This window comes from Vanacampus margaritifer, chromosome 1 (assembly GCF_051991255.1).
Source record: "Vanacampus margaritifer isolate UIUO_Vmar chromosome 1, RoL_Vmar_1.0, whole genome shotgun sequence".
Classification (NCBI taxonomy): domain Eukaryota; kingdom Metazoa; phylum Chordata; class Actinopteri; order Syngnathiformes; family Syngnathidae; genus Vanacampus; species Vanacampus margaritifer.
Genome location: NC_135432.1, coordinates 42542292 through 42551594, shown reverse-complemented (window position 1 = coordinate 42551594; position 9303 = coordinate 42542292). Strand labels below are relative to the sequence as shown.

At 37.5% G+C, this 9303-nt stretch overlaps 1 long non-coding RNA gene across 1 annotated transcript; it reads left to right on the top strand.

The window, feature by feature from the left end:
- Positions 1-933: 933 nt before the first annotated feature.
- On the top strand, positions 934-8141 carry LOC144040910 (uncharacterized). The gene is made up of 2 exons (XR_013289915.1): positions 934-2307; positions 6837-8141. It is a non-coding gene; the product is annotated as an uncharacterized LOC144040910 (long non-coding RNA).
- Positions 8142-9303: the final 1162 nt, after the last annotated feature.

The window sequence follows — 9303 nt, the reverse complement described above, 5'->3', positions numbered from 1 at the left end:
TCTTAAAAATGAGCATGAGCACAATGAAATTAATGCTGGAATCATCTTCAGGATGCTAGAATACACTAAATACAGCAACATTTTTGAGTCTACAACGTTTAGTTTAGGTGTGAGAGCCAAAATTAACTTTTTATTGCTTTAAATGCGTTTTCAGCCTGATTGTGCACTTTAGGTGAAAATGTCAAAATCTTCAATATGAGCATAAGCACAATGAATTTAATGCTGGAATCATCTTCAGGATGCTAGAATACACTAAATACAGCAAAAATTTTGAGTCTACAACGTTTAGTTTAGGTGTGAGAGCCAAAATGAACTTTTTATTGCTTTAAATGCGTTTTCAGCCCCTGATTGTACACGTTAGGTGAAAAAGTCAAAATCTTCAAAAATGAGCATGAGCACAATGAAATTAATGCTGGAATCATCTTCAGGATGCTAGAATACACTAAATACAGCAACAATTTTGAGTCTACAACGTTTAGTTTAGGTGTGAGAGCCAAAATGAACTTTTTATTGCTTTAAATGCGTTTTGAGCACCTGATTGTACACTTAAGGTGAAAATGTCAAAATCTTAAAATTAAGCATGAGCACAGTGAAATTAATGCTGGAATCATCTTCAGGATGCTATAATACACTAAATACAGCAAACATTTTGAGTCTACAACGTTTAGTTTAGGTGTGAGAGCCAAAATGAACTTTTTATTGCTTTAAATGCGTTTTCAGCCCCTGATTGTACACTTAAGGTGAAAATGTCAAAATCTTCAAAAATGAGCATAAGCACAGTGTAAATAATGCTGGAATCATCTTCAGGATGCTAGAATACACTAAATACAGTAAAAATTTTGACTCTACAACGTTTAGTTTAGGTATGAGAGCCAAAAAGAACTTTTTATTGCTTTAAATGCGTTTTCAGCCCCTGATTGTACACTGAAGACATTTAATATTTTCAATTTGATGTTTTACTGTTTTTGAATTTACTTATAGGCATATCAATGTGATATAATCATGAGTGTTTAAAAGAATACAGTGGGATGGTGATTTTGTGAACTTAATTTGATCTTTGTACCCTCAAATGCTGTTAGAGGGGCAATGTGCATGATGTGTCAGAGTCTCTTGTCATTTAGGGACTGAAGGTCTGGGGTCAGATTTTGATTACTTCTGTTCCCCCAATCAAGAAGGGGAACTGTATAAAGATGTCTGTTTACCATCAACCTTACACCTTTGTTCAATCTAGGAGATGACATGTCTGCCCTTTGTTCAATCATGAGCCAGGAGGAGGAACCTTTTAGTTTTTTTGTATAAATGTGTCGATGTTCTGTAAATTGTCACACACTTGGAATCATCACGTTGCATTCTGATGTGATATTCTGACTGTGTCTTTAGAGGCCTCTAAATAAATTCTTGCAGGAAAACTTCTTCATCAGATCCTGAATACAATTATTTGGACACGCAAAGATTACACTTAAAATAGTAATCAAAATATTCCTTCAAAATGGTGACCCCGACGTGATACTTATTGAGACGTTTTTCAACAGCTGTGATTGATCCTGAACACCGGATTTCTAAAGCGCAAAAATATTAACAAGGTGAGTGGACATTTTATCCACGTAGAGAAATTCTGGTTGTTTGGGATCAATACAGTTGCATTTCGTCTGTGCTAAGTTGTATTTGGGATCTGTGAACAAGTTAGGGGGGTTGTAGTAGTATTTCTTACGGTGGGACGGAAAGTCCTCGATTTTGAAAATTACTACGACATTGAACCATGCATGGGAGTTTTTTCCGCGGTGGAATAGGTTGTGTTTTTATTTCTTCGTATGAATAAGCCGTCAGTATATAAGATACTGGGAGTGCGGAGTGGATTAGCCCCTGTGTGTTAACAAGGTGTGTGCTGTGTGGAGTTACTGAACCGAGGGACATAATTCCTCGGTTTGTGTATGTTGTGTTAAATAAGAAGCCGGGAAAATATTAAGTCGCGCATGGAAATGCCCCGTGTTTACGGAAGTGACGTCAAGTCGAAGCGCTTCGCCGTTTAAAACGGCATGTGACATTGAGTACCACGGGGGATTGGCTGTTGGGTTGATTGTAGTTGTGTTATTAGCCGCTAAGTGTTGATCACACTTAAGTGAGTGCTGTTGTGTGTTGTGTTTTAAGCGGCCTGTGTTGATCACACAAGGCGTCTGCTGTGTTGAACACCCGTATATTAACGGTGTGTGGTGTAATATTAGCCGTCCGTACATTGTTACGTTCGAGAGCTGTGTGGTTTAAGCCGCCCGTGAAGATCCGGATATATTTGTTGAAGTCGCGCAAAAGGTATTTAATATCTGTTTCGTTTTCGTCTTGTTTGTGTTTGTCTGAAAAAAAAAAAAAAAAGAAAAATATTTTTTTGGGGGGGATTAATGAGAATACTTTTGATCTGTTATATCGTAGTATAATAAGTGAGACGTCACTGACTTTATAAATATTAAAAACGACTAATTACTACATATTATGGACGAAAAAATTGACCGTAACTAAGGAGGTTTGCATAGACTTCCGGTCGAGAGTCAGAATTGGTCGCTAAGCGAACAGTGAGTTCATGATGCTGGACGCATTTCCACCACAGCGTCAACGTAAGTATGAAACTCTTTTAAATGTATGAATGCGCACGAATTGTGATAGTGGTTGGTTCTCACCGTTGTAAAATGTGGTGTGTTTGTGGAACTTGATTGTGTAAACAGCGCCAGACGCTGATTACCTCCGTGAAAAACACTTCTATAAGTTTCTTCGAATGGAAGAAAAGTTAGACGTGTGGGGTCGTGAGCCAAATGTTGGTTTGTGCTAGAATGTTAGCGTTGGATAGCTCTGTGAAAGTTGCGCAAATGACGATGTTAAGTGATTTTGAGAATGAGGAAACTGATGCTAAGCTAGCGGCTCTGACAGCGTACGAGTTTTGCGCAGGAGATGAGTTTTTGGTAAGATGCTACCGTGCGAATCTGTTTTTAAGGCTAAGGATGAGTTAGCTGCGGGCAGCCGCATCTGTTAAGAAATTGGAACATAAATTGGATGAAGTGTTGACTGTGAAAGATGACCCGGGGGGGAAATTTGAACCAAGCGAGAGCTCTTGGCTTAGAAATGAATTGTTGAGTGTACGCGTTTGTTTGTTTGTTAAGCTCCATGGTGTGTTGTGGCCACGCGGTTTTTCGTTGGTTGTCTTACAATGTGCGAGACGTGTCTGTGTCGCAGCCGTAACGTTGCGATGGATTGTGCGCGAATAAGTCGACATTTGAGCTATAAGTGCGTGGTGAAGTTATTATGAGACGAATAAACGGTGTATTTTACAAATGAGTGCGCACTTCGGAGAGGTTTGTGTTCGTCTGTGGTTCAACAACTGAGACGCCACTGAATTAAGTTGAGGAGTGTGTGTTGTGTGAGTGTTTGTTGAAACTATGAATATGTGAAGCATGTGTGAATTGTGAGTTTAAAGGGGGGATTTGATTTCTTCTTGTTTTTGTGTTTTTTCTCCTCAATGCCTTTATGACAAGGGAGAGGAAACTGAAGTTACAGTAAGTGAAAGAAGGACTGAGTTTGTTGGAAGGCAGGTATTTTGTGTCTCCAAAAATGAGCGAGATAAGATAGGATGTATATGAATGGCGTTTTGTAGGAAGAGGAAAAGAGTAGATTTCAATGGAAAAGAGGTGGAAAAAATTTCTTCTCTCTCCAGTTTCTTTGTCCTCAAAAAAGGGTGAAAAAGAATGGTAGCAGGAAATCTGCATATTTTGAAAGGATGGGGGTCGTGAGCTGCTGTTTTAAGAAGGTGGTGATTTGTACTGTTGTCTGTTAAAATTAAATTAAACTAGATAAAAAAGGACAGGGGGGTGTGATACGTTTAGTCCTCTCTTCCATTGTCTCCATTTGGGAGACTTGTAGTCTGTTGTGTGTGAATAGCAGGGGTCTTCTAATGCTAATCTGTTAAGATCAAATTGGTCCTGCTATGCGGAAGGATATAGAGGTCTAGGTGTTAACTACAGGCCACTATCATATTATTTTTAAAATCAGATCTGTGTTTTTATAGTTGAATGAGTAATAAAACCAAATTTTAATATAGTTGAATAAGTAATAAAACCAAATTTTAATTGAAATAGACTTTTCATTTTTGATTTTATATTTCCCCTGCATCTCTGATAACTTATTCGTAAGTGTGAAAATGATTTAACCTTTGTCTTTATCTGAGTCCCATTCTAGAAGTCTGGAAAGGACTTCCATCCAAGTGGCCAGGGTGACTGACAATTGTCACATTTTCTTAAATTTGAGGTAACACGTAATGAAGATGTCTATGGTAGACATATGCGTAAATATAGTACTACTACTTGCTATAGTGTAGTGATCAAATTCAAATAAAACCACAAAATGAATAAATTAGGGGTTTGAAAAACAAAATATTTTGGGGGAATTTTTTATTTTATTTTTTCTTGGAAATTGTATGACAACAAGCAGTGTTCTCTTGCTATGATCTCATCTCCCTCTGTCTGTTCCGAGTGTATAAATGTTTCAGGCAGGTTCAATCTTTGACTGAAAGGTGTTTCACTTGGGTGACTCAACCAAAAAGTGCTGGAAATGGAATGAACAGCATTCTCCTGCTATGCTTGATGTTCAGAGTGGACGGCGAACTGAACAATGGTCACTTTCGGGGGGGAAGTGACCACACGGACTGCGAAAAGGATGGTACACTGTAAATCCGCTCGTCCTGTGACTGTTCAATGACTCTTATGCATTGTTTGAGCATAATGTCCAGCAACTTTTTGAGCCGACAGGATAATCATCGATTCTGCCATGATGAACTTTTCCTGAGAACTCCAGTACACAAAGCCCAGTGCCCGCTTTGAACTATGCCCTGCATAAACTGCTATCGACAAGGACAGGAAGGAATATGAACTACAGTTGTGGACTCAAAGTTCTGGAATCATCTGAGTTTGGTGCCTGAGGTCGTATGTTGTATTCTGTTTGTAGACATTTGCACTCTGTACTATGTCAGAAAGGAGATGTGATCTATAGCAACGCAGTTTCGGAAATTGAGAACAGCTTATGTGAATTAGGGTAGTACAAAATTCATTCTAATCCTTAAATACTATATTTTCCGTTGTTTGATGCTTGTTGAATTTGGCCTTCTAGTTTTTTTCCCATTTCTCTTTTATAACTTTGGCTTCTCAGAGTGGACTCAGATATGGAACACTTACGCCGAAGTTGCTGGTTAAATTTTTAATTTTCGATTTAGGTCGCAGCACTGATTTTAATTGGGTCATGATCTGCAAAGTTGCCTGCTGTGTTTTACAAGCCCCCACTACTCTGTAGAAGAGGTGAGGTTAGTTAGCATCTTAAGAATACTTTTTGGTTGGTTTAAAGTAGGGATTTTGTTTTGTTTTTCTGATTATAACTTGTTTCTTTTACTAGTTGAGATGGCAGATATTTGGAAGATTTGTGACCTGCAATAGATTAATGGGGTTGTTTAAAAAAAAATAATAATAATAATAATAATTCTTCTCTTCCTGACCCTAAAAGTCCTCCGCTGCAGTATCTTAATTTACATCTGCTTAAGTTGGTTGTTTTTCTAATCTACAGGATTCAAATTTACATTACAAACTCTTGCCTCAAAGGCTTTTGTTTTTATGGCTCATGGCTAGCTCAGCTGGAGATCTTTTTATAGTTCTGGTGTTGGCCAAATTGTCACAATTTGGTTGTTTTTTAATCTACAGGACACAAGGTGTCTGTTTTTCCTCTTTGAAGCAGCAATTTGGAAGCGGCTGCAGTTTTCACATTCAGGTCTGAAATGATCAAAATTGATCTTTATCAGATGGGGGAATGATTGGTCTGTCTGAGTTTGTTGAAAAGGAAGTCTGATGTGAGAATGATTGGTCTGTCTGATGTGAGAATGACTGGTCTGTCGGTGTATCAAAAGGAAGTCTGATGTGAGAATGAAGTTTGGTGTGAGGAATTTACAGGCAAAGAATGGAGCGGAGAATTGGAGGATTTGACTTGGAGGAAACGTAAGTTCTACAAAGATGACAAAAGACGACCCTTATAGCAGAAATACGGTAAGTATGTTCCATCTCAGAAACGATTGAAAAGTATAATTTCTAGAGCCCATGGAATATGCCATTTAGGTGTGGAAGGAACATTGACACACCTGGGTGACATTTTTTCATGAGACAAGTTGTTAAAAATGAACTGCAGTGTTTATTTAAGGTATAAGTATAAATCTCTTCTCAGACTGTTCATGGCCCGGCCGGACATGAATGGTTCTGAGTTAAGATGATGTTGTTTTTAAATGATGTACACTGCTGTAATAAGAAACCAGCATTAAAAATACAGAAATTTGATGTACGACAAAGAGCACATTTATGCTAAAATCTACAACAGTAAATATCATGGTAAAATATTTGATTAATCATTATCTACCATCATAAGGGTTTCCTAGGAAGATTGGATCAGACAAACCCACTTGAAAAAACAAAACTTCATAAGATATAGAAAAGGCATTGAGATTAAAACATATTAGATTTAGTATATTATCTCTGATCTCAAGGACATTAAAGAAAAATAGAAATATTAAACAATTGGCCTCATAAAGTTTCAATGGCAACAAGACTTTCATTATTATGCCATTGAATGTACAAATGTCATTACACGGATTCTGTTTGAATGCCACAACAAAAATAACTTTTTCCGTGTCCAACAGCATGTTTCAGGACCTACAGAACTTAAACAATTAACATTTGCTAAAAAATACCAGGTGCTCTTTTCAAAGTAAAGAATGAAGACTATGTATGTTATGAGTGACTAAATGAAAATGATTTTGCACACAGATTGGTTTGCTGATCATAATGGTGGGGGCCACATCCACCACGTGAGCCACGAGGTCCCAGGCTCATCAAATCACATCAATTGAGACCGACTGAGGGGGTTGACTAAGATGCTGATCTGCGTCCACACCAATTGGAGTCATCTAACGGATCCCACCACACCCGGTTCCAGTGTCTACCTGACAAGCTGCCCAAGGACAAGGAGGAGGTCGCTGAAAGAAGATTCATTGGAGTGCCTTTTCCCTGGGCACGGATTGACACAGTTGGAAAAGCTGATCAAGTGTCAATCTGCTGTTTGAAAGGGGGAAATCACTCAAATCCCCTTTTCATCAATTCACAAGGAAAGAGTCACACTGGGAATGAAGTCCCGTGACCTTTCCTGCGATCTCTGGCAGTGAGCCAGGGTTCGGAAAAAGGCTGACAAACGCCTCTTTTTTTTTTAAAAAAATAAATTTTGACCAACTGTCGAACGCACTTTTCATTCAACAAGACCTTCATCAGGAGATGGCTTCGAGGGACGGACACATCTGCTATTGCGTCGTGACACTTAACCACATCACATAGTGTTATGCCTCACATTTATTATGCCCCTTCCACTGAATTTTTTAATGAATCAATGAATTTTGACTGCTAAGCCCCTCTATCTATTTCTCTCTCTCTCTCTCTCTCTCACCTGCTATTCTTATTTCTAAACTCCACACATAAACATTGCTTCATTTTTGCGACGATCAAGATTCGCGCTGGACTTTCTCTCTAGACTATTGTGGGATTAAATGTCCGGTTTTTGAACTTATAGAAGTTCAATGGTAGGACTGAAGACATTTAATATTTTCAATTTGATGTTTTACTGTTTTTGAATTTACTTATAGGCATATCAATGTGATATAATCATGAGTGTTTAAAAGAATACAGTGGGATGGTGATTTTGTGAACTTAATTTGATCTTTGTACCCTCAAATGCTGTTAGAGGGGCAATGTGCATGATGTGTCAGAGTCTCTTGTCATTTAGGGACTGAAGGTCTGGGGTCAGATTTTGATTACTTCTGTTCCCCCAATCAAGAAGGGGAACTGTATAAAGATGTCTGTTTACCATCAACCTTACACCTTTGTTCAATCTAGGAGATGACATGTCTGCCCTTTGTTCAATCATGAGCCAGGAGGAGGAACCTTTTAGTTTTTTTGTATAAATGTGTCGATGTTCTGTAAATTGTCACACACTTGGAATCATCACGTTGCATTCTGATGTGATATTCTGACTGTGTCTTTAGAGGCCTCTAAATAAATTCTTGCAGGAAAACTTCTTCATCAGATCCTGAATACAATTATTTGGACACGCAAAGATTACACTTAAAATAGTAATCAAAATATTCCTTCAACACTTAAGGTGAAAATGTCAAAATCTTAAAATTGAGCATGAGCACAATGAAATTAATGATGGAATCATCTTCGGGATGCTATAATACACTAAATACAGCAACAATTTTGAGTCTACAACGTTTAGTTTAGGTGTGAGAGCCAAAATGAACTTTTTATTGCTTTAAATGCGTTTTGAGCACCTGATTGTACACTTAAGGTGAAAATGTCAAAATCTTAAAATTAAGCATGAGCACAATGAAATTAATGCTGGAATCATCTTCAGGATGCTATAATACACTAAATACAGCAAACATTTTGAGTCTACAACGTTTAGTTTAGGTGTGAGAGCCAAAATGAACTTTTTATTGCTTTAAATGCGTTTTCAGCCCCTGATTGTACATGTTAGGTGAAAAGGTCAAAATCTTCAAAAATGAGCATAAGCACAGTGTAAATAATGCTGGAATCATCTTCAGGATGCTAGAATACACTAAATACAGTAAAAATTTTGACTCTACAACGTTTAGTTTAGGTATGAGAGCCAAAAATAACTTTTTATTGCTTTAAATGCGTTTTCAGCCCCTGATTGTACACTTAAGGTGAAAATGTCAAAATCTTAAAATTGAGCATGAGCACAATGAAATTAATGATGGAATCATCTTCGGGATGCTATAATACACTAAATACAGCAACAATTTTGAGTCTACAACGTTTAGTTTAGGTGTGAGAGCCAAAATGAACTTTTTATTGCTTTAAATGCGTTTTGAGCACCTGATTGTACACTTAAGGTGAAAATGTCAAAATCTTAAAATTAAGCATGAGCACAATGAAATTAATGCTGGAATCATCTTCAGGATGCTATAATACACAAAATACAGCAAACATTTTGAGTCTACAACGTTTAGTTTAGGTGTGAGAGCCAAAATGAACTTTTTATTGCTTTAAATGCGTTTTCAGCCCCTAATTGTACACTTAAGGTGAAAATGTCAAAATCTTAAAATTGAGCATGAGCACAATGAAATTAATGCTGGAATCATCTTTGGGATGCTATAATACAATAAATACAGCAAACATTTTGAGTCTACAACGTTTAGTTTAGGTGTGAGAGCCAAAATGA